The sequence below is a fragment of the Macaca fascicularis genome, chromosome 14 (assembly GCF_037993035.2).
Source record: "Macaca fascicularis isolate 582-1 chromosome 14, T2T-MFA8v1.1".
In the NCBI taxonomy this organism is placed as follows: Eukaryota; Metazoa; Chordata; class Mammalia; order Primates; family Cercopithecidae; genus Macaca; species Macaca fascicularis.
Window position 1 is genome coordinate 100677996 of NC_088388.1, and position 26466 is coordinate 100704461.

Consider the following 26466-nt stretch of genomic DNA (forward strand, 5'->3'; position numbering starts at 1 on the left):
ACTGTAAACTAGTTCAACCATTGCGGAAGACAGTGTGGCAATTCCTCAAGGATCTAGAACTAGAAATACCATTTGACCCAGCCATCCCATTATTGGGTATATACCCAAAGGATTATAAATCATGCTGCTATAAAGACACATGCACAAGTATGTTGATTGCGGCCCTATTCACAATAGCAAAGACTTGGAACCAACCCAAATGTCCATCAATGATAGACTGGATTAAGAAAATGTGGCACATATACACCATGGAATACTATGCAGGCATAAAAAAGGATGAGTTCATGTCCTTTGTAGGGACATGGATGAAGGTGGAAACCATCATTCTGAGCAAACTATCACAAGGACAGAGAACAAAAGCTATATGTTCTCACTTATAGGTAGGAATTGAACAATGAGAACACTTGGACACAGGGCAGGGAACATAACACACTGGGGCCTGTTGTGGGTGGGGGGATGGGAGAGGGATAGCAAAGGGAGAAATACTTAATGTAAATGGCGAGTTAATGGGTGCAGCAAACCAACACAGCACCTGTATACATATGTAACAAACCTGCACGTTGTGCACATGTACCCTAGTCCTTAAAGTATAATTAAAAAAAAGATTTAAAAACAAAAGTAAAACAAGGAAATTTATAGCACTAAACGGCCACATCAAAAAGATCTCATATATAACATCCTAAAGTCACACTAAATGAACTAGAGAACCAAGAGTAAAAAACCCAAAAGGTAGCAGAAGACAAGAAATAACAAGATCGGAACAGAACTGAAAGAGATACAGACATACAACAAAACCCTTCAAAAAAAAATCAACGAATCCAGGAGGTGGTTTTTTGAAAAAATTAATAAAATAGATAGACTACTAGCTAGATTAATAAAGAAGAAAAGAGAGAAAGTCAAGCAGATAATAAAAAATGATAAATAAGATATCATCACGGACCCCATGGAAATACAAACAACCATGAGTGAATACTATAAACACTTCTATGTAAATAAACTAGAAAATCCATTAATAGAAAAAAATGGATAAACTCCTGGACACAGACACCCTCCCAAGACTGAACCCGTAAGAAGATGAATCCTTGATTAGACCAATAATGAGTTCTGAAATTGAAGCATTAATAAATAGACTACCAATCAAAAATAGCCCAGGTCCAGATGGATTTACAGCTGAATTCTACCAGAGGTACAAAGAGAAGCTGGTAACATTTCTTATGAAACTGTTCCAAACAGTTGAAAATGAGGGACTCTTCCCTAACTTATTTTATGAGGCATCATCCTAATACCAAAACCTGGCAGAGATACAACAAAAGAAGAAAACATCAGGTCAATATCCCTGATGCACATCGATGCAAAAATCCTCAATAAAACACTGACAAACCAAATCCAGCAGCACATCAAAAGCTTATCCACCACAATCAAGCCAGCTTCATCCCCAGGATACAAGGCTGGTTCAACATATGCAAATCAATAAACATAATTCATCACATAAACAGAACTAAAGACAAAAACCACATGACTATCTCAATAGACACAGAAAAGGTGTTCAATAAAATTCAAGATCTCTTTATGTTAAAAACTCTCAATAAACTAGGTATTGATGGAATGTACCTCAAAATAATAAGAGCCGTTTATGATAAACCCACAGCCAATATCATAGTGAATGGGCAAAACCCGGAAGCATTCCCCTTGAAAACCAGCACAAGACAAGGATGACCTCCTTCACCACTCCTATTCAACATAGTGTTGGAAGATCTGGCCAGAGCAACCAGGCAAGAGAAAGAAATAAAGGGGATTCAAATAGGAAGAGAGGAAGTAAAATTATCTTTGTTTGCAGGTGATATGATCCTATATCTAGAAAACCCCACCATCTCAGCCCAAAAGCTTCTTAAACTGATAAGCAACTTCAGCAAAGTCTCAGAATACAAAATCAATTGCAAAAATTACAAGTATTCCTGTACACAAACAACAGACAAGCAGAGAACTAAATCGTGAATGAACTCCCATTCACAATTGCTACAAAGAGAATAAAATACCTAGGGATACAACTAACGAGGGATGTGAAGGATCTCTTAAAGGGGAACTGCAAGCCACTGCTCAAGACAGTAAGAGAGGGTGCAAACAAATGGTAAAACATTCCATGCTCATTGATAGGAAGAATCAATATCATGAAAATGGTCATACTGCCCAAGGTAATTTATAGATTCAATGCTATCCCTTCAAACTACGATTGACATTCTTCACAGAAACTGAAAAACTATTTCAAATCTTAGATGAAGCCAAAATGAGCTATATAGCCAAGATGATCCTAAGCAAAAAGAACAAAGTTGGAGGCCTCACCCTACCTGACTTCAAACTATACAGTATAAGGTTACAGTAACAAAAACAGCATGCTACTTGTACAAGAACTGACACATAAATCAATGGAACAGAAGAGAGAACTCAGAAATCAGACTTCACATCTACAACCATGTAATCTTCAACAAACCTGACAAAAACAAGCAATGGGGAAAGGATTCCCTATCTAATAAATGGTTCTGGGAGAACTGGTTAGCCATATGCAGAAAACTGAAACTGGACCCCATCCTTAGACCTTATACAAAAACTGACTCAAGATGGATTAAAGAGTTAAACATAAAACCCAAAACTATAAAAATCCTAGAAGAAAATCTAAGCAATACCATTCAGGACATAGGCACAGGCAAAGATTTCATGATGAAAATGTCAAAAGCAATTGGAACAAAAGCACAAATTGACAGATGTGATCTAATTAAATTAAAGAGCTTCTGCACAGCAATAGAAACTATCTGAGAGTGAACAGACAACCTACAGAATGGGAAAACACTTTTGCAACCTATTCTTCTGACAAAGGTCTAATATCTAGAGTCTACAAGGAACGTAAACAAATGTACAAGAAAAAAAACAACCTCATTAAAAAGTGGGCAAAGGACATGCACAGACACTTCTCAAAAGAAGACATTTATGTGGCCAACAAACATATGAAAAAAAGCTCAACAGCACTGATCATTAGAGAAATGCAAATCAAAACCACAGGGAGATACCATCTCATGCCAGTCAGCATGGGGATTATTAAAAAGTCAAGAAACAACAGGCCAGGCATGGTGGCTCACACATGTAATCCCAGCACTTTTGGAGACCAAAATGGGTGGATCACCTGAGGTCAGGGGTTCGAGACCAGCCTGGCCAACATAGTGAAACTCCACCTCTACTAAAAATATAAAAATTAGCCGGGTATGGTCATGAACCTGTCGTTCCAGCTACTCAGGAGGCTGAGGCAGGAGAATTGCTTGAACCCAGGAAGCGGAGGTTCAAGTGAACTGAGAGCCAAGATTGTGCCACTACACTCCAGCCCAAGCAACAGAGTAAGGCTCTGTCTGAAAATAAAATAAAATAACAGATGCTGGAGATGCTTCTAAGAGATAGGAATGCTTTTACACTGTTGGTGGGAATGTAAATTAGTTCAACCATTGTGGAAGACAGTATGGCGATTACTCAAAGACCTAGAACTAGAAACACCATATGACCCAGCAATCCCATTACTGGGTATATACCCAAAGGAATATAAATCCTTCTGTTATAAAGATACATGCATATGTATGTTCATTGCAGTGCTATTCACAATAGCAAAGACATGGAATCAACCTAAATGCCCATCAGTGATAGACTGGATAAAGAACAATGTGGTATATATACACCATGGACTACTATGCAGCCATAAAAAGGAATGAGATCATGTCCTTTGCAGGGACATGGATAGAGTTGCAAGCCATTATCCTTAGCAAACTAACACAGGAACAGAAAACCAAACACCACATATTCCCACTCATAAGTGGAGGCCAAACAACGAGAATACATGTACACAGGGAGGGGAACAACATACACTGGGGCCTGTTGTGGGGTACTGGTGGGGAGGGAGAGCATCAGAAAAACTAGCTCATGAATGCTTGAATTAATACTCAAGTGATAGGCTAATAGGTGCAACAAACCACCACGGCACATAAATATGTGTAACAAACTTGCACATCTTGCATGTACACCAGAACTTAATAAATAAAATAATTTTTAAAAGTCATAGATGTAAACTTATAAATAAATATTAGGAAATAATATTCATATTCCCAAATTAAGTTTATTTCATCAATGCAAGGATGGCTTAACATTCAGCAAGCAATCTATGTGTTTGATCACATTAAAATAATAACGGAGAAAAATCATACTTAGGGCTCCCAACTTATGATGGTTCACATTTAGGGTGATGCAAAAACAATATGCATTCAGTAGAAACCATACTTTAAGTATCCATGGAACCATTCTGTTTTTCACTTTCAGTACAGTATTTAATAAATTACATGATATATTCAGGACTTTATTATAAAGTAGACTTTTTGTTAGGTAAGTTTTTCCAGTTGTAGGCTAATATAAGTGTTCTGAGCACACTTAAGGTAGGTAGGATGATCTATGATATTCAGCAGGTTAGGTGCGTTTTTGACTTACAGTATTTTCAATGTATGATGCATTTATTAGGACATAATTCCATAGTATGTCAAGGAGTGTCTGCAACAATCTCAAATGATGCAAAGAAGTATTTGATAAAATTTAATACGTGTTCATGATTTAAAGCTCTTAGGAAACTTAGAACATAGGGGAACATCTTAAATTCACACAAACCAATAGCAAAATTATTTTTTTTATTTTTTATTTTTTTAGATGGAGTCTCCCTCTGTCAACCAGGCTGGAGTGCAGTGGCACAATCTGAGCAGTCATTCTTAATATGCAACACTGAAATCTTCCCATTGCAATCAGGAGTGACACTGAATACTTGTTATTGACACTTCTATTTATCATTGTGTTGGAGGTTCTAACCAATGCAATAGGGAAAAAAAAATACACAAAAATTAAAATAAATGAAAGTTATACAAATTGGAAAGAAATGAACTGTGGTTGTTTTCAGATAACATTATTTTTGTCAATAAAAAGTCAAATCCAAAAGACAATCCCATTATACTTAGCAAGGGAAGTTAGAAAGGTTGCTGGATGTGATGCCAATGTAAAACAATTAATTCTAATTTGTATAATATCAATGCACAATTTAAAAATTAAATGAGACCATTAAAGACAGCATTAAAACAACAATTACCTATGAATAAAATAACAAAAGATGTTCAAGACTGCAACACCAAAAACTAAGAAACATTACTTAGGAAAACAAATACTTTTATGAATTCATAGTTATAACATTGTCATGAAGTAGCAGATTCAATATTCTTAAGATGGTAATTCTCCCCAAACCAATATATACATTAGCTGTAAGCTCAAAATTTTAAAAATACCAACAGATTATTTTGAATAAATTAACAAGCTGATTCAAAAATTTACAAGAAAATGCCCATGGCCAATGGTAGTCATGATTTTAAAGTAACATACCAAAGTTAAAGGATTCAAACTCCCATATGTCACGGCTTAATAGAAAGCTACTGCAATCAGATGATATAGTGTTATTGCTAAGATAGAGAAATAGCCCAATGAAATAAATCAGAGTCAAAAATCAGATGTAAATATACATATATTTATATTTATGTGACTCATATAATTATGAGTCCAAAACCAGATGTAAATATATACATATATTTATATTGGCATATAATATGTGTATATACATATATTTACATATATACATAATGTACATATTATGTATCTATGTATTTATATATACATATATTTATAGATTCAAATAAAAAATCAGATGTAAATATATACATTATATATTTATATAATATATAAATATAATATATACATAATATATATTATACATACATAATATATTATATATTATATAATATATAATATAAATATATAAATATAAATATATATAATAAATATATAAATATATATTATATATTTATGTGTATATATACATATATTTATGTGTGTATATAATATGTGTATATAAATATACATATATTTTTAATATGCATCTATACACATATTTTAATATGCATATATATGCATATTTATAATATGCGTATATACACATATTTATATGTATATATAGACATAGATTTATAATATGTATATAGATATATTTATCTGTATATATAGACATATTTATAATATGTCTATATATGTGTATATATAGACATATATTTACAATAAGTATATGTAGGCATATGTCTATAATATATAGACATATATTTATAATATGTATATACACACATATAGAGAGAGTCCAAAATCAGACACACATATATATCAGACATATATATATATAGACTTGATTTATGATACAAATGGTACTGCAAAGCAATGGGAAATAGTGTTCTTTTCCACATGGACACATGGGGGGAAACACACACTGGGGCCTGTCCGAGAGTGCGGGGTGGGAGAAGGGAGAGCATCAGGAAGAATAGGTAATGGATGCTGGGCTTAATACCTGGGGGATGAGATGATCTGTGCAGCAAACCACCATGGCACACGTTTACCTACATAACAAACCTGCACATCCTGCACATGTATCCTGAACTCAGAATAAAGGTTGAAAATATTTTCTAAAAAGAATGCTCTTTGCAATAGGTGGTGCTGAGTTAAGTGGATATCCATATAAAAATAGAACAGATATTGACTATTCTTTATACTAAGCATGTAAGTCAATTCCAAATGGATTGTAAATCTAAATTTTAAAGGTAAAACTATAAAACTTTTAGAGAAAAACACATGAATATCTTCATGGCATTGAGGACAGGCAAATGCTTCTTAGAAAGGACAGAAAAAGAATTAACCTTAAACAAAAATTTGATATATTCTAATACATTAAATGTAATAACTTGTTTATCAAATAACAGTATTAAGAAAGTAAAGAGACAAGTTTAGTTTATCAAAAGACAGTAGAAAGAAAGTGAAAAGATGTCTTAAATACACACATATAACAGTTGTCTTAATTTTGTAAAAAATATCATCGCTTATCCAGCCTGATTACAGATCAACCTAGGAAAGCACAGATTCTCTGCGTTAACTGAAGGCAAGAAAGAACATTAAGTCATTGGCATTGCAGGACAACAGTCCTGCAATGGAAGTTACAGGCATAGCCACCCCTAGAGAACTACTTGACTTGTGCTGCAGAGTCTGCAGAGGGTGTGGGTGATTACCCTAGGTTCCAGCAGTGGGGACATATAGGGTTAATGATACCTATTGCCACCCCTGATATATTCAAGTACTATAGACCAGAAGTGGTACCTTGGTACACACATAGCAAGATCCCATGTGCAAGCCTACAAATACAACTCAAACCCTTAAATTGTCTTGTGTCCAACATGACTGGGAATCAAATCAATGTTTCAGCATGATTCTAGTGGCCCAATCTCTGGGCCAATGGGAGAAATCCATTCACTAGACTAGAATCAGGGGTAGTCTACTGGAATCAAGGCCTGGCCAGGGACCAATGGAATAACCTCATAGGTGCAAGTTCCAGAGATTCCAGGAGCAACTGATAAAGCCCATGTGTTTTGGGAGGTAAAATAAGAGAAGAGCACAAGAGAGAGAAACAGGAACTGGGACCTATATACCTCCCATTCTGGGATTGGAATAGCCTATTAAAATGGTACTGCCAACCCAAACATATTTCAGATGTTGCAGAAAGACTTATAAAATTCCCCAGGCAATCACTTCTAGTGGGGTCTGCAAAGACAAAAGCCTAGGGCAAGTGTCTGCTCAAGTCTATCTACGGGTAGTATTGGAGACAAAACTAACATGACTTACTTGTGTATTGGATGTGAGAAGTGAAAAAAACTAGATTTTTGGCTTGAGTGATTAGGTGAATGAGGTCATTCACTGAGATGGGAAGCATGGGAAAGGAATAGGTATTAGGGAACAAGTAATTAAGAATTTTACATTGCCTAATGAGATTTGAGACTCCTACTAGATATACAAATACAGATGTCTAGTAGGCTATTAGGCCCACAAGTCTAAAATGTAGAGGAGCAGTTCAGTGTGAGGATTTACCTTGGAAATCATTATAATATAGGGATATTTGAAGTGAGGGAGTTTACTAAGACTTACTCTGGAGAGGATTTAAGTAAAGAGGGGAAGAAAGCTCATGACCCAGCCCTGAAGCACTACAACATTCAGCAATCAAGCCAAAGAGAAAGGGCCAGCAAATGAGTTTGAGAAAGATTAGTCCCTGAAGCTGTAGGAAAAACAGACAAATTTTATGACTTCACAGTTAACTACCAGCATAACTTACTGCTTGTGTAATCTAGCTCCTTGCTAAAAGTGTTCTTAGACATTAAATGTGAAATGAACAAGGCACGACTATTTATTTTAGTGGTATTATTTTGAACCAAAGCTGCTGACACTGTGATAGTACCTATTAAGCTGATACTACCTTAGAAGGTTGATTTAACAAAAAAATTAGAATTAGTGTTCTCTTTATTAATATTTAATATTAATGTCAATTAATTAAGAAGTATTACTTTAGTATCTGTCATATATTAATATTTAATGTTAAATATTTAATATTAATATAAGGCATTAAGAAAAATTTATAGTTAATATTCTTTTTATTAATATTTGATATTAGAGTAAGTCATGTAAGCTCTGTATGTATTCAAAATATTCTACTTTAAGCTATTCATAATCTAAGAAGTATTTCTGCAACTTCTAGTTATAAAATATTTTGTCATGGCAATTTAAAAAAATAATCTCTGTATGCATTCTGAAACCTTTGAAAATCTATATCGGTATGAGAATTTAGATTGTATGAGTTAATTTTGGAGTCAAATTTGATTATGTTCATGATTTCAATGTGTTTTCAAATTTATAGTATCATTTGAATTATAATGACTCTATAGTGGTATGTTATAGGATTCACTTCAGAGCTGGCACTTAATCAGCAAGGCTGTCATTTCTAACCACAACACAAATATGTGTCTATTATTCACCTTACCAGCCAGTACTCAGGGCCTGGCTACCTAATGAATAATGCCTATTATTGAGTAAAATATGAATGTGCTGGGCAGGCTCTAAAATGGCTTCCAACGATCCCCACCTCCTGGTATTCACACCCTTGTGTAATCCCTTTCCTGGAGTTTGGGCAAGACTTAGAAACTGTCTTCTAATAAATAGAATATGACAGAAATGACAGTATATCAATTCCAACATTTGATTATACAAAGCCTGTGACTGCCATCTTGGGAGCTCTTGCACACACATGCCCTTGCTCCCTCTTGTACAGCTCAGTCTGGGAGGAGTTAGTTGACATTTATAAGGACACTTGGGTTGCCTAATGGGAGGTTCATGTGGTAAAGAATTGGCCAACAGCCAGTGAGGAACTGAGGTCTGCCAACAAACACATAAGTGATCTTATAAGTGAATCCTTCAGCTCCAGTCAGGTCTTAAAATGACCATAAACCTGGCCAACAGCTTGACTGTAACTTCGTGAGACAATTTAGGCCAGAGACGCTCACTTAAGTTACACCCAGATTTCTGAACAACAGAAACTATGAGATAATAGATGTTCATTGTTTTAAGCCACTTAAGTTCTGTTGCACATCTATAGATGATAACTAATATAATGAGTAAACATATTCACATTAAAGTACTGTTGACTTCCAAAAGAGGTCATTAAATAATGATAAAATTGTCATTTCATTAAAAAGATACAATTGAAAATATATATATACCCAACGTATCTATTTAGAAGCAGTTAAATACATAAGGCAAATATTAACAGAACTGAAAGGAGAAACAGATACCAATACAATAATAGTAAGGGACTTCAACACTGCACTTTCAACAACCCAGACAGAAAATCAATAAAGAATCATTGGACTTAAACTACACTTTAGGCCAAATGAACCTAAAAGACATGCAGAACATTCCATCCATTAAGCAGCAGAATACACATTCTTCTTAAACAAACATGGAAATTTTCCAGGACAGATCATAGGTTCGGTCACAAAACAAGTCTTAAACTTAAGAAGATTGAAATTGTATCAAGTATTTTTTCTGACCATAATAGTATTAAGCTAGAAATGAATATGAAGAAGAAAACCGTAAAATTGACAAATACATGGAAATTAAACAGCACACTCCTGAACAACCAATAAGTCAAAGAAGACATCAAAAGAGAAATTTAAAAGTTCTTGAAAGAAATAAAAATAGAAACACAATGGAACAAAACATAAGGGATGCAGCAAAAGCAGTGAAAGGGAAGTTTATGAAGATAAACACCTACATTAAGAAAAAAGAAAACTCTCAAATAAACAATCTAATATTAAACCACAAGGTACTAAAATGAACAAACTAAGTCCAAAGTCAGCCTAAAGAAAAAATAATACATATCCACGAAGAAATCATTAAAATAAGGACTAAGAAACTCAAAAACAATAAAAAGATCAATGAAACTAAACGTTAGTTTTGTTTTTTTTTTAAGATAAAATTAGCAAATCTTTAGCTAAGAGAAGACTCAAGTAAAATCAGGAAAGAAAGAAGAAACCTTACATCTGATACCACAGAAAATTAAAAGATTATAAGAGACTACTGTGAACAGCTAGATGCCAACAAATTGTATGACACAGGATAAATGGATACATTCCTAGAAACTTACAAACTTCCAAAACTAAATCATGAAGAAATTGAAATATGATCTTTTGACTTAGGATTGTCTTGGAGATGCGGGCTCTTTTTTGGTTCCATATGAACTTTAAAGCAGTTTTTTCCAATTCTGTGAAGAAACTCATTGGTAGCTTGATGGGGATGGCATTGAATCTATAAATTACCTTGGGCAGTATGGCCATTTTCACGATATTGATTCTTCCTATCCATGAGCATGGTATGTTCACGCTACCTGACTTCAAACTATACTACAAGGCTACAGTAACCAAAACAGCATGGTACTGGTACCAAAACAGAGATATAGACCAATGGAACAGAACAGAGTCCTCAGAAATAATACCACACATCTACAGCCATCTGATCTTTGATAAACCTGAGAGAAACAAGAAATGGGGAAAGGATTCCCTATTTAATAAATGGTGCTGGGAAAATTGGCTAGCCATAAGTAGAAAGCTGAAACTGGATCCTTTCCTTACTCCTTATACGAAAATTAATTCAAGATGGATTAGAGACTTAAATGTTAGACCTAATACCATAAAAACCCTAAAGGAAACCCTAGGTAGTACCATTCAGGACATAGGCATGGGCAAAGACTTCATGTCTAAAACACCAAAAGCAACGGCAGCAAAAGCCAAAATTGACAAATGGGATCTCATTAAACTAAAGAGCTTCTGCACAGCAAAAGAAACTACCATCAGAGTGAACAGGCAACCTACAGAATGGGAGAAAATTTTTGCAATCTACTCATCTGACAAAGGGCTAATATCCAAAACCTACAAAGAACTCAAACAAATTTACAAGAAAAAAACAAACAACCCCATCAAAAAGTGGGCAAAGGATATGAACAGACATTTCTCAAAAGAAGACATTCATACAGCCAACAGACACATGAAAAAATGCTCATCATCACTGGCCATCAGAGAAATGCAAATCAAAACCACAATGAGATATCATCTCACACCAGTTAGAATGGCGATCATTAAAAAGTCAGGAAACAACAGGTGCTGGAGAGGATGTGGAGAAATAGGAACACTTTTACACTGTTGGTGGGATTGTAAACTAGTTCAACCATTATGGAAAACAGTATGGCGATTCCTCAAGGATCTAGAACTAGATGTACCATATGACCCAGTCATCCCATGACTGGGTATATACCCAAAGGATTATAAATTATGCTGCTATAAAGACACATGCACACGTATGTTTATTGCAGCACTATTCACAATAGCAAAGACTTGGAATCAACCCAAATGTCCATCAGTGACAGATTGGATTAAGAAAATGTGGCACATATACACCATGGAATACTATGCAGCCATCAAAAAGGATGAGTTTGTGTCCTTTGTAGGGACATGGATGCAGCTGGAAACCATCATTCTTAGCAAACTATCACAAGAACAGAAAACCAAACACCGCATGTTCTCACTCACAGGTGGGAACTGAACAATGAGATCACTTGGACTCGGGAAGGGGAACATCACACACCGGGGCCTATCATGGGGAGGGGGGAGGGGGGAGGGATTGCATTGGGAGTTATACCTGATGTAAGTGACGAGTTGATGGGTGCAGCACACCAACATGGCACAAGTATACATATGTAACAAACCTGCACGTTATGCACATGTACCCTACAACTTAAAGTATAATAATAATAAATAAATTTTAAAAAAAAAGAAACTGAAATATGAATATACCCATAAGAAGTAAGGACATTGGATTAGTAATCAGAAATCTCACAGCAAATGAAGCCCAGGACCAGAGGGACTGGTGAATTCTACCAAATATTTAAAGGAGAAATAATATCAATTCATTTCAAACTCTTCCAAAAAATTGAAGAGGAAAAATACTTCCAAACTCTTTTTATGAGGGCAGCATTACCCGGACAAGGACATTACACGAAAAAAAAATTACAGACCAATTTACCTAATGAAGATAGATGCAAAATCCTCCATAAGACATAAGCAAACCAAATTCAACAGACATAAGCAAACCAAATTCAACAGCACCATGATCAAGTGGGTGCAGGACGGTTCAACATATGTAAATGTGGCACAACACATTCACAGAATGAAGGACAAAACCATGCAGTCATATCGACAGATGCAGAAAAGCCATTAAACAAAATCCATTTTCTATTCATTTTCATAATTTAAAAAAACCTCTCAACAAATTAGATATAGAAAAATTCATAGCTAACATCATACTCCACACTAAAAAGTTGAAAGGTTTTCTTCTATGTAAGAAACAGGACAAAGATGCCCACTCTTGCAATTTCTAAAAAACATAGCACTGGAAGTTCTAATTAGAGCAATTAGGAAAGAAAAAGAAGCAAAAGTCTTAAAAATTAGAAAGAAAGAAGCTAAATTGTTTATTTGCAGATGACATAATCTATATATTGAAAATTCAAAAGACTTTACCAAAAAACAGTTAAGTGAATAAATGAATTTAGTAAAGTTGCAGCATACAAAACTAACATACAAAAATCAGTCATGTTTCTATACAATAACGATGAACTATTTCAATAAAATAACTAAGAAAATGATCTCATTTACAATAGCATCAAAAAATAAAATACTTAGGAATAAATTTAACCAAGGACATGAAAGATCTGTACACTGAAAACGGTAAGACATTGATGAAAGAAACTGAAGAAGACATAAATTAATGGAAAGATATCCCACTGTCATGGTTAATATTATGTGACAACTTGACAGGGATAAGAGATACCCAGAGAGCTACAAAACATTATTTTGGAGTGTATCTGTGAGCATGTTTTCACTGAGAGCCCAAACAAAACAAAAAAGTAGGAGAAAGGGTTATATTTTTTGTTTTTATTTGTCACTCTGTTTTCTCCCCTCCATCTCCCTTTATTTAGGATTAACAGAATAGTTGTATTCCTTTTGACTATTTTGGCATAACTCTTTTTTAAAAATTACTGCCTGACTGGATTAAGAAAATGTGGCTCATATACACCATGGAATACTATGCAGCCATAAAAAAGGATGAGTTCATGTCCTTTGTAGGGATATGGATGCAGCTGGAAACCATTATTCTCAGCAAACTATTGCAAGAACAGAAAACCAAACACCACATATTCTCACTCATAGGTGGGAATTGAACAATGAGAACACTTGGACACAGGAAGGGGAACATCACACACCGGGGCCTGTTGTTGTGGGGTGGGGGAAGGGGGGAGGGATAGCATTAGGAGATATACCTAATGTAAATGACGAGTTAATGGGTGCAGCACACGAACATGGCACATGTATACATATGTAACAAACCTGCAAGTTGTGCACATGTACCCTAGAACTTAAAGTATAATAAAAAAGAAAAAATAAATAAAATAAAATAAAATTGCTGCCTTAGGGATTACACTATGCACCTTTAACCTGTCACAATATTGAGCTAATTAGCATTAATATTGTATCATGTTTTGTAAAATATAAGAATGTTACAACATTATCAATTTGCTGCATGTCTTTGTGTTATGGTTTTTATATATTATAGATCTTCATACATTATAAACTTTGTTTCATTTGATTTTATGTGTTTTACGCAAATTAAAAGAAAAATAAGTTTCTAAATTTCCAGTGCTCTTCATTTCCAACTATAGATGTGATTTTCTCTGTTTCTCTGCTTAAGAAATCCCTTCAGTATTTCTTATAGTGCAGACCTGCTGGTGAAGAATTTTCTGTTTTTACTTATCTGAAAATTGTTTAGTTTACTTTTATTTTTATTTTTAAGTATATTTTCATGGGATATACAACTCTTAGTTGACCTTTTTTTCTTTTTCTTTTCTTTCAGTACTTTATAGATGCAGTTCCTAATATTCTGCCTCTCCATTAGTTCTAGGAAAGCAGCAACCATTCATATTACTGTTACCTTTTATACAACAAATCATTTTTGTCTGCTTTCAAGATTTTCTATCATTAGATTTCAGCAGTTTAACTATGATGTGCCTAAGAATAATATTTTCTTCTTTTTCTTTCTGAGACAGAGTCTTGCTCTGTCGCCCAGCCTGGAGTGCAGTGGCATGATCTCGGCTCACTGCAACCTCTGCCTCCTGGATTCAAGCAATTCTCCTGGCTCAGCCTCCCGAGTAGTTGAGATTACAGGCACACGCCACCATGCCTGGCTAATTTTTGCATTTTTAGTAGAGATGGGGTTTCACCTTGTTGGCCAGGTTAGTCTCAAACTCCTGACCACATGATCTACCCGCCTCGACCTCCCAAAGGCTGGGATTACAGGTGTGAGCCACTGTGCCCAGCCAGAATTATATTTTCTATATTTATCTTCTTTGGAGTTTACTGAACTTCTTGAACCTGTACATTTATATGTTTTTGGCCATTATTTAAAAAAAAAAAAAAAATTGGTCCCATTTTCTCTTTCTTTCTCCTTTCTCTGTGAAACTACACTTACATGTTTGTTATATTTTTGTTACCATCTTCCACAGGTCCGTAAAGCCCTGCTAACTTATTTTTTTCGTTTTCTATTCTTTCCTTTCTTCTGAGATATACAGAGATATTAACCAATCTTTAAGTTCATACTTGTTTTTTGTCCTGTTTAATCTGCTGTTAAGTAAGCCCATGCCATGCATTTTTATTTTGGATATTTTATATATTATTTATATTATTTTCATTGTATGTATTTCATATTTTAGTCCTTTTATTTTTAGCTTCAGAATCTCCACTGAGATTTCCCATGCAAATTTTTATTTTTAAAATTTATTTTTTATTTTTATGCATACATAGTATGCGTATATATTTATAGGGTACATGAAATATTTTGATACAGGTATGCAATGTGAAATAAGTACATTATAAAAAATGAGGTATCTATCCTCCCAAGCATTTGTCCTATTTTTGGGAATAGTTTGAGCAGGATTGATATTAGTTCTTCAAATCTCTGGTAAAATTTAGCAGTGAAGCCATCAGATCCTGGGCTTTTCTGTGCTGAGAGACTTGTTATTATGGCTTCAATCTCATTACTTGTTATTACTCTGTTCAGGCTTTGGATTTCTTCATGGTTCAGTCTTAGTAGGTAGTAATTTACCCATTTTCTCTAGATTTTCCAATTTATGTGCATATACTTGCTCATAGTAGCCACTAATGAGCCTTTGAATTTTTGTGGTATCAATTGTACTGTCTCCATTTTCATCTCTGATTTTACCTATTTGGGTCTTCTCCCCTCTTTCTTTATTAGTCTGGCTAAAGGTTAATTTTGTTTATGTTTTCCAAAAATCCCAACTTTTTGTTTAATTGATCTTTTGTATTGTTTTCTTCATTTCAAATTCACTTATTTTGGCTGTGATCTTTATTATTTCTTTTCTTTTACTAATTTTTGGTTTCGTTTCCTCTTGTTTTTCTAGTTCTTTCAGAGGCATCATTAGGTTATTTATATAAACGTTTTTTTACTTTTTTTTTTTTTTTTTTTGAGACAGAGTTTCACTCTGTCATCCAGGCAGGAGTGCAGTGATGCAATCTTGGCTCACTGCAACCTCCACCTCCCAGGTGCAAGCAATTCTCATGCTTCAGCCTCCCAAGTAGCTGGGATTACAGGCATACACCACAATGCCTGGCTAATTTTTTGTATTTTTAGTGGATACATGGTTTCACCATGTTGCCCAAGCTGGTCTCAAACTCCTAAGCTCAGGTAATCCACCTACCTCAGCCTCCCAAAATGCTAGGATTACAGCATGAGCAACACCCAGCCTGAAGGTTTTTTTTTTTTTTTTTTTTTTTAATGGAGTCTCACTCTGTCACCCAGGCTGGAGTGCAGTGGTGCAATCTCGGCTCACTACAACCTCTGCCTCCTGGGGTCAAGCAATTCACCTGCCTCAGCCTCCCAAGTAGCTGGGATTGTAATTCCAGGTGCCCACCACTACACTCAGCTAATTCTTAGTATTTTTAAATTAATTTTTACTAAATTTTAGTATTTTTAGTAAAGACGGGGTTTCGCCAGGCTGGTCTGGAACTCCTGACCTCGTGATTTGTCTGCCTCAGTTTCCCAAAGTGCTGGGATTACAGGCATGAGCCACTGTGCCTAGCTGAAGTTTTTCTTCTTTTTTGGCCCTTATAGCTGTAAGGTTTTCTCTACTGCTTTCACTGTATCCCATAGGTTCTGCTATGTTGTTTCCATTATGATTTGTTTCAAGAAATTTTTCAGTTTCCTTCTTAATTTCTTCATTAACCCACTGGTCATTCATGGGTATATTATTTAATTTCTACATGCTTGTATAGTTTCCAAAATTATTCTTGTTGTTGATTTCTAGTTTTATTCCATTGTAGTCAGAGAAGATGCTTGGTATTATTTCAGATTTGTTTAATGTTTTAAGACTTGTTTTGTGACCTAACATATGGTCTCTCCTTGAGAATGATCCATATGCTGAGGAAAAAAATGTGTATTCTGCAGCCACTGGATAGAATGTTCTGTAAATATCTGTTAGATCCATTTGTTCTATAATGCAGATTAAGCCCAATGTTTCTTTGTTGAGTTTCTGTCTGGAAGATCTGTCCAATGCTGAAAGTGGGTGTTGAAATCTCCACCTATTATTATAATAAGATCTCTCTCTCCCTTTAGCTCTAATAATATTTGCTTTATATAGCTGGGTACTCTAATGCTGGAGACATATATATTTATAATCATTGTATCCTCTTGCTCAATTGAAAACTTTATCATTATATAATGATCTTGTCTCTTCTTGCAGGTTTTGTATTGAAATCTATTTTGTCTGATTTAAGTACAGCTACTCCTGCTTTTTTTTTGTTTTCCATTGAGATGGAATATCTATTCTCATCCATTTATTTTCAGTCTGTGTGTATCTTTATAGGTGGAATGATTTCTTGTAGGCAACAGAACATTGGGTGTTTTTTCATCCATTCAGTCATTGTATGTCTTTTAATTGGAAGGTTTAATTCATTTACATTCAATGTTATTATTGATACCTAGAGACTTACTCTTGCCATTTTGTTATTTGTTTTCTGGTTGTTTGTGATCTTATCTTCTTTCTTACCTTCCTTCACTTTCACTATCCTTTTAATGAAGGTAATTATCTCTGGTGGTATGATTTAATTTCTTGCTTTTTGTTTTTCGTGTATGCACTGTATGATTTTTAATTTGAGGTTACCATGAGGTTTACAAATACTAGCTTATAATCCATACTAGCTTATAACCTCAAATAAATTTATTGATAATACTGAATACAAATATAGACAATTTTTAAAATTTTATGTTTGGGGTACATGTGCAGGATGTGCAGGTTTGTTACACAGGTAAATGTGTACCATTGTGGTTTGCTGTACAGAGGGACCCATCACCTAGGTATTAATCCCAGCATCCATTAGCTATTCTTCCTAATGCTTTCCCTCCTCTCCAAACCAACCCCCAAACAGGCCCTAGTGTGTGTCATCCCCACCTCCACCGTGTATTCATGTGTTCTCATCATTCAACTCTCATTTATAAGTGAGAACATGTGGTATTCAGTTTTCTGTTCTTGAGTTAGTATGCTAAGGAAAATGGCCTCCAGCTCCATCCATGTCACTGTGAAGGACATGATCTCATTCCTTTTTATAGTTACACAGTATTCTATGGTATATATGTACCACATTTTATTTATCTAGTCTATCATTGATGGGCATTTAGGTTGATTCCATGTGTTTGCTAATATGAATAGTGATCCAATGAACATATGTGTCCATGTGTCTTTATAAGAGAAGGACTTCTATTTCTTCAGGCACATACCAAGTAATGGAATTGCTGGGTCAAATGGTATTTCTGCCTCTAGGTCTTTGAGGAATTGCCACACTGTCTTCCTCAGTGGTTGAACTAATTTACACTCCCCACAACAGCATAAAAATGTTCCTTTTTCTCCACAACCTCACCAGCATCTGTTGTGTTTTGACTTTTTAATAATAGCCATTGTTCTGTGAGATGGTTTCTCACTATGGTTTTGATTTGCATTTATCTAATGATCAATGATGTTGAGTTTTTTTCATGTTTATTGGCTGTATGTATATCTTCTTTCCAGAAGTGTCTACTCATGTCCTTTGCCCACTTTTTAATGGTTTTTTTGTCTTGTAAATTTGTTTAAGTTCCTTGCAGATGCAGGATATTAGACCTCTGTCAGATGGACAGATTGCAAAAACTTTCTCCCATCCTGCAGGTTGCCTTTTCACTCTGATGATAGTATCTGTTGCTGTGCAGAATCTCTCTAATTAGATCCCATTTGTCATTTTTGCTCTTGTTGCAATTGCTTTTGGCATCTTTGTCATAAAATCTTTGCCCAGGCCTATGTCCTGAATGGTTTGCCTAGATTATCTTCCAGGGTTTTTATAGTTTTGATAACTCATTATTTTGATCTGATGACAACACTAAGTGCATAAACAGACAAACATGCAAAAAGAAAACTAATAAAACTCTGTACTTTAACTTCATCCCACTGCTTAGCTTTTTGTTTTCTCTTTATGTTTTATTATACTGCCTATGGCTTGAAAAGTTATTGTAATATATTACTTATGATTGGTTCATTTAGTCTTTATACTTAAGATAAAGATTGTTTGCATGCCACAATTTCAGTGTTATAATATTCCATGTTTTTCTGTGTGCTTACTATTACCAGTGAGTTTTGCACCTTCAGGTGACTTCCTTCTTGCTCATTAACATCCTTTTCTTTCCGATTGAAGAACTCCCTTTAGCATTTCTTGTATGACTGGTCTGGTGTTGATGAAATACCTCAGCTTTTGTTTGTCTGGGAAGATCTTTATTTTCCCTTTATGCTTGAAGAATATACTCACCAGATATAGTATTGTGGGGCAAAAGTTTTATTTCTTCCCCTGTGGCACCTTAATTATGTCATGTCACTCTCTCCTGGCCTGTAAAGTTTTCACTGAAAAGTCTGCTGCCGGATGTATTGGAGCTCCATTGTATGTTGTTTCTTTTCCCCTGCTGCTTTTGGGATCCTTTCTTTATCTTTGACCTTTGGGAGTTGAATTATTAGATGCCATGAGGTAGTCTTTTTTGAGTTAAATCGTCTTAGTGTTCTATAACGTTCGTGTGGTTGAATGTTGATATCTGTCTCTAGGTTTGGGAAGTTCTCTGTTATTACTACTATTTCGGCTTGATTCTTTGTAGTTATTTCAATCTTTATGTTAAATTTATGTGATAGAATTCTAAATTCTTTCTCAGTGTTTTCTTAAATTTAAGTTTCCTCAGCTATTCTGAATTCTCTAAAAGGTCACACGACTCTATTGCTCCAGGATTGGTCCCTGGCTCCTTAGTTTGGTAAGGTCCTGTTTTTTGGGTTGATATTAATGTTGTAGATGTTCATCAGCATCTGGGCATTGGAGAGTTAGGTATTTACTGTAGTGTTCAGTCTGGGCTTGCTCGTGCCCATCCTTCTTGGGAAGACTTTCCAGGTATTTGAAAGAACCTTGGGCCACAAGCCCAATATCACTGTTGTTTTTGCAGACTCAAAGAAGTACCATCTTAGGGATTTGGGATAAGATAGGAAATAATTCTCCAGATTACCATGCAGAAACTCTTGTTCTTTTCCCTTTCTTTCTCCCAAACAAACAGAGCCTTCTCTCTATGCTGAGCTAACTGGAACTGGAGGTGTGGTGATGTAAGTAACTGTGGCCACCAGCACTGGGACTGTGCTGGGTCTGACTTAAAGCCATCACAGCATTGGGTCTTGCGCAAAGCCTGCTGTAACCACTATCTGGCTACTTCCTATGCTCACCGAAGGCCCTAGTACTCTATGATTAGCAGGTGGCAAAGCCAGCCGGGTTTGCATCCTTCCCTTCAGGGTGGTGAGTTCCTCCAGGCCCGAGGCAGGTCCAGAGATGCTATCTGGGATCCAGAATTTGAGTCACAAACCTTAGTAATTTGCTTGATGTTTTATTCTACTGTGGCTAAGCTGGCACTCAAACCACAATACTAAGTTTTTCCTACTCTTCTCTTCCCTTTCCACAGGCAGACAGGCCTCTTTCTGTGGCCACTGCTGCCCTCACCCCATGGGGGAATTCTGCCAGTCTACCACTGATGTTCACTTAAAGCCCAAGGGCTCTTCCATCAGCTTGTGGTGAATGCTGCCAGGCCCGGGACACACCCTTCGAGGAAGTGCACTCCCCTCTCACCCAGGGTAGGTCCAGAAATGCTGTCCAAGAGCCTACGCCTGGACTCAAGACCCCAAATCCCTGCTTATTGCTCTATCCCACTGTGGACAAGCTGGTACCTAAGGTGCAAGACAAAATCTCTTTTGCTTTTCCCTCTGCTTTTCTCAAACAAAAGGAGTTTTCACCGTAGCCACCACATCTGGGAATGTGCTAAGTCATACCTGTAGTCAGCATGTCTCAGAGCCCAGAACCCATGGAGTATTCCCTGGATATCACTGCTGCTTATTTAGGGCCCAAGGGCTCTTTAGTAAGTAAGTGATGAGTCCTCCTGTCAGGTCTGGGTCACTCCCTTCAAGGTAGTGGGTTCTTTTTTGGCCCAGGGTGTTTCTAGAAATGTCATCGAGCAGCTAGGGCCTGAAATGGGGACCTCACCACTCTGCCCAGTGCCCTATCCTATCCTAGAATCCAAGATGCAAGACAAAGTCCTTTTTACTCCTCTTCTTAGACAGAAGGAAGGAGTTACTTTCATTGCTGTGAGCTGTGTAGCCTGTGGTTGTGGGAGGCATAGCACAACCACTCCAGTAGCAACGCTGCCTGATGTCTCCCTAAATAAAATGCCACCCTCTGAGCCCAGCCCAGCACTAGGAGTTGCCCAGGAATTGCAGTCCTTGTGTCCTAAACTATCTTTACTAGGACCCTACAGCACTTTGGCCTGCAGCGGTGATGCTTGACAAGAAACTCGAGTTCCAACCACTGGGATGGGTGATTCCCTTCTGACTAGGTCTGATTCAAGTGCTCCCTCTTTGCACAGGTGCTGGCTGAGCCCAGCATGGCTTTGCTCTCCGCTATGACAGGGCAGCACTGAGTTCAATGTCAATCCTTCAGTCACCATATTCTCCCTTTGCCAAGCACACAGACTCTCTGTGCCACATGGTCATTGCTTAAGGGCTTGGGGGCAGGGGTGTGTCAGCAATTCAAGACTAAAACTGGGAATTGTAATTGCTCACTTGATTTTTGGTTCTTGTGGCGGTGCTTTTCTGTGTAGAGTTGTGAAAATTCGGCATTCCAGCGGTGGGGTTGGGGACAGGACAAATGGTGTAGGCTTTTGTTCTGCCATCTTGCTCTGCCCCAGATTTTCTATTCTTTTGGAACATATTTTATTGCTGTATTCTAGAGCCCAGTCAGGAAGTAGAAAACTCATCAAAAATTTGAGTAGGAAAATGTAATTAAAATAATTATTAACTACTAAGAAATAAAAATAATTCCAAGCCATATTTAAATTACAGATAGAGCAGCCACTGTTTCTAGGACTGAAGCAGAGTAACTAAGGAATAAATAAATATAAAATAAGTTACGTCTATTCCCAGGGCTGAGATTCAGATGTGATTGGAGGGGGTGTGGCTATGGCTCCCTGGATGGTAGGAAAGCTAGTGATGTGTTTAATCTAGGGATGACAAACAAAATCACCTCCTGAAGTGCCCATCCCAGTGATGTACTACTGAGAAGCTGCCTGATCAGGTGTTGCTGAAATTCACTGGAAAGCCACTTTCTGGGTGTCATATTCTACAGGCTACCTCACACACAGCAACCAGAATTTTCAAAAAAATAAAAAATAAAAAGCGTATCAGAATGAGGAAGAGAAAGAAGCCCTTCTCCTCTAATGTTCCTTCAGCACCTCCTATTACCAAGCCTTCAGGGCTCATGCCAAGCCTGGGCAACATAGTGAGACCCAATCTCTACAAAAAGGCATTAGCCAGGCATAGTGGCACATGCCTGTAGTCCTGGCTACTCGAGAGGCTGAGGCAGGAGGATCGCTTGAGCCCTACAGTGTGAGATTCCAGCAGGCTAGGATCATGCCATTGCACTCCAGCATGGGTGACAGAGCAAGACCTTGTATCCAAATAACATTTTAAAAATCTTAATATTGTGCTGACAAAAGAGAAAAGTGTATTCACTCTAGCTATAGATCATAAGGCAGGGAAAAAAAACGGTAGACTTGGAGCTGAGAGACAATAAACTGATAACATAGTTGTAACAGCTGCTTTAAAATTTTTGTCTGCTAGTTCCAACACGTATGTTATCTTAGGGTTGATTTATTTTGACTCATTTTTCTCTTGACTATGAGTCACAATTTTCTGTTTCTTTGCATGCCTGCTGATTTTTAATCTGTACTGAACATTGTAGATAATATTTTGTAGAGATTCTGGATTCTGTTATCTTCTGGATAATGTTGGTTTTTATTCTAACAGGCAGTTAAATTATTGGATGATCACTTCAAACTTCTGGAGGTTTCACACTTTTTGGAGTGTGTCTCACGGCTTATGCATAGATCTAGTATGAATCCTTAAGGTTTAAATTTTGGGATACTCTACTCCTGCAACATGAAATTAATAGGGTTTCCATGAAGAGCTTGAGTTTACCAAACTGTTTCAATATAGCCAGACTCAAATTCCAAATTCTGTCTCCCTTATGAAGGGCAGCAATTGAAATCTCTCTCAGGATTTCAACTGTTGCCTTCTGCTGGGTTCCTTAGAATCTCCCGCCTTATATGCATATCAGAGGGCAGCCAAGATTCGAGGACTGCTTACATAAAGATTTGGAGGTTCTTTCTTCTATGGCTTCCTCCTTGCCAGGATTTCCCACTCGATTTCCAACTTCTCAGGCAGACCTCAATTCTGTTCTCTGGCACCTTAAGTCAGTAACACAACAGCTTTCATCTTATTTGTAGCTATTCTGTGCCTTTCAGGCTAGATAGTTCCCACAGAGAAAAAGCCATGTTAAAGTGTACCTTATCCAGTGAAGTTTTTCCTCCTTTAAGGGTCACATCGTTCACAGTTTCTGGCCTGCTTTTTGGTACTCGTAAGTTTCTGAAACAAACTCCTCCTCCTCTACAGTGGCAAAACTAGACAAGACTATTTCTAAGGGACATTCTTACTCTAAGAGCTTTGGATACGCCTTTGAGCAATAGGTAGATCACAACACACATAGAAATGAATCTGTTTATTTTAATTGAAAGAGTTATAAGTTGTCATGTTAGTACAATTTGCACAGTATTCAATGCATACTGACTATAGTTCTAGATAGCATATTAATAATACTGGGGTATAGTAAAACAGAAAAATAGGACAAATGTAGCTGTATAAAAATTTATCTGATTCCTTCTTTCAGAACCAGCTATACATCTTCAAAATAAATAACTTTATTTAAGTTAATGGGGCATGCTTATAAAATGTGTTTATATATAAAAGAGAAATCAGCACAGTATAGAATTTATATTGTTCCTGAACTTTCACTTTGCTTCTCTTTGAAAATATATTCATGTTTCTGGATGGGTAAACTATTGCTCTAGCACAATCTGTTGAACATGGATGGTCTCCTGGGCAAAGCATCAGGTCACATAGCACAGCTGGCTGAAGAAAAGTAATTGGAGAAAGGATTTATAGCTCAGTAACAAGCAGACATCTTCAGTGGCCTGTTTCTTTCTTTTCTTATTAACCTGTCTGAAGTTTCATTTCTTTGCAACTACAAGCTGCACATGGCTTCATCCTTGTTCAGCTGGATCTCAAATAAATCTAGTCTTGGGTAGTACTTCATCTTGTGTAAAAGAAAAAAAAAGTGTAAGGAACAATAAGAAGAGCAGCTCCTTGGTGTAATGATGAAGAGTCACTAACCTCTGACTGCAGAGAGGAGATGCTTAGGGGCAGCCTGTCTGTACTCCTTTCTTTCTATTTTATTAAGTGCTTCTATGCTTTTCTTTTCTTAATATAAGAGAAAATCTTATACACTGCAAAAAAAAAAATCCACATAACACATGAAAGTAAAAAGGGAAAAATTGGCCGGGCGCGGTGGCTCAAGCCTGTAATCCCAGCACTTTGGGAGGCCGAGACGGGCGGATCACGAGGTCAGGAGATAGAGACCATCCTGGCTAACACGGTGAAACCCCATCTCTACTAAAAAATACGAAAAAACTAGCCGGGCGAGGTGGCAGGCGCCTGTAGTCCCAGCTACTCGGGAGGCTGAGGCAGGAGAATGGCGTAAACCCGAGAGGCAGAGCTTGCAGTGAGCTGAGATCCGGCCACTGCACTCCAGCTTGGGTGACAGAGCCAGACTCTGTCTCAAAAAAAAAAAAAAAAAAACAACAAGGGAAAAATTTTTAGTTCACAATTCACCTCACTACATAGTGTAAAAAATATTTCTAATTATTATAAACATTTTGCTGTATAAACTTGCACAAAGTAGCACCATTCACTTCTTTACCTAAATGCACATCTATATTATTCATTTTAGTTGCAGTATATTATGTGGATGTACATGCTTTTAAACTTAAACTTTATTTTATCAGTCTTCTACTAATGGGTGCTCAGTTTATTAGTTTATTTTGTTCTTGAATGATATTATGATGAGTATCCTTATACATGTATTGTTTTGCGTTATTTCTATAAGTTTACAGAAGACTGTCGTATCAAGGGCATAGGCATTTTTAAAGCTTTTCATGGACATTAACATGCATCCTTCCAGATAGAACATACCAATATCTACTCCCACTATCATGTGAGAATTTTCTTCACCCTGAGACACATGTTATGTGTACTAAAAATTTGAGTACAAGTAATAGCAAAATCTAACTTTTTGAAACATTTGCTACAGAGCAGCATCTGTTCACAAGCATTTTAAATTCATGGTCCTATTTACATTTAAAACAATTCTATAATGTAGGGGCTGTGATTATTATTCTCATTTTACAGATGAAAAGCTGAAGCACAAGGAAACAACTAGTCAGGTCAACATGTCATAGAGGTAATGCCAAGATTTAATCTCAAGTAGTCCGATTTCACAGGCTGAACTTTTAATGGAGTCTCAGGAAAAACAGCTGGGCATAACTAAAAAAGTGGCATAAAGCCCTTGGTGTGAGAAAAGTTGCAACTTCCCCTCTTGCCTCTGGAATGCCACACTTTCTTGGCATCCATCCTATTTCATGGGCAATTCCTTCCTAACTCCTTTGCTGGCTCCTCTTCCATCTAATTCCTTAATGGTGCAGTACTCAAAGCTCAGTCCTGGGCTTTGATCTCTTCTCTTTTTACACTATATCTTAGGTGACCTCCCACAGTCTTGTCACTTTAGAGATCACATAAAAAACAATGATTCCCATACTGCATTTACAGTCCTGACCCTTCCTTGGGCTCTTATATCTAACTGCCTTCCCAATACCACTGCAGGGTCTAATCAGCACCTCAAATTTAATATGGCCAGAACAGAATTCATAGTTTCCTGAATTTGTTCCTCATTTGTCTCCCACATCTCAGTAAATGATATCACTAGTACTAAGTTGCTCAGACCAAAAATCTGAGTTTACATGATTTCTTATTTTTTCCTTTTATCTCTACATCCATTTTATGAGTAGCTTCTATCTACTGTACCTCCGAGATATATCTCAAATCCATTCTTTTTTCCCTGTCTTCACTATGACTCCCTTAGCTCAAGCCACTGTCACATGTATCAACCACTCCAACTCTCTCCATAACCAATTCTCTATATAACATTAAGAATAATCTTTGAAAATATAAATCTGATTATATCTCACCATAATTTGAAATTGTCAATGACTTCCCAGCAGATTTAGGATAAAATTCAAATCCTTACGCAGTTTGCAATCCCCTCATTACATGGATCTTGCCTTTCTTTTGCGTTGGGTACTACTCTCCCCTGACCACCATGCTATAGA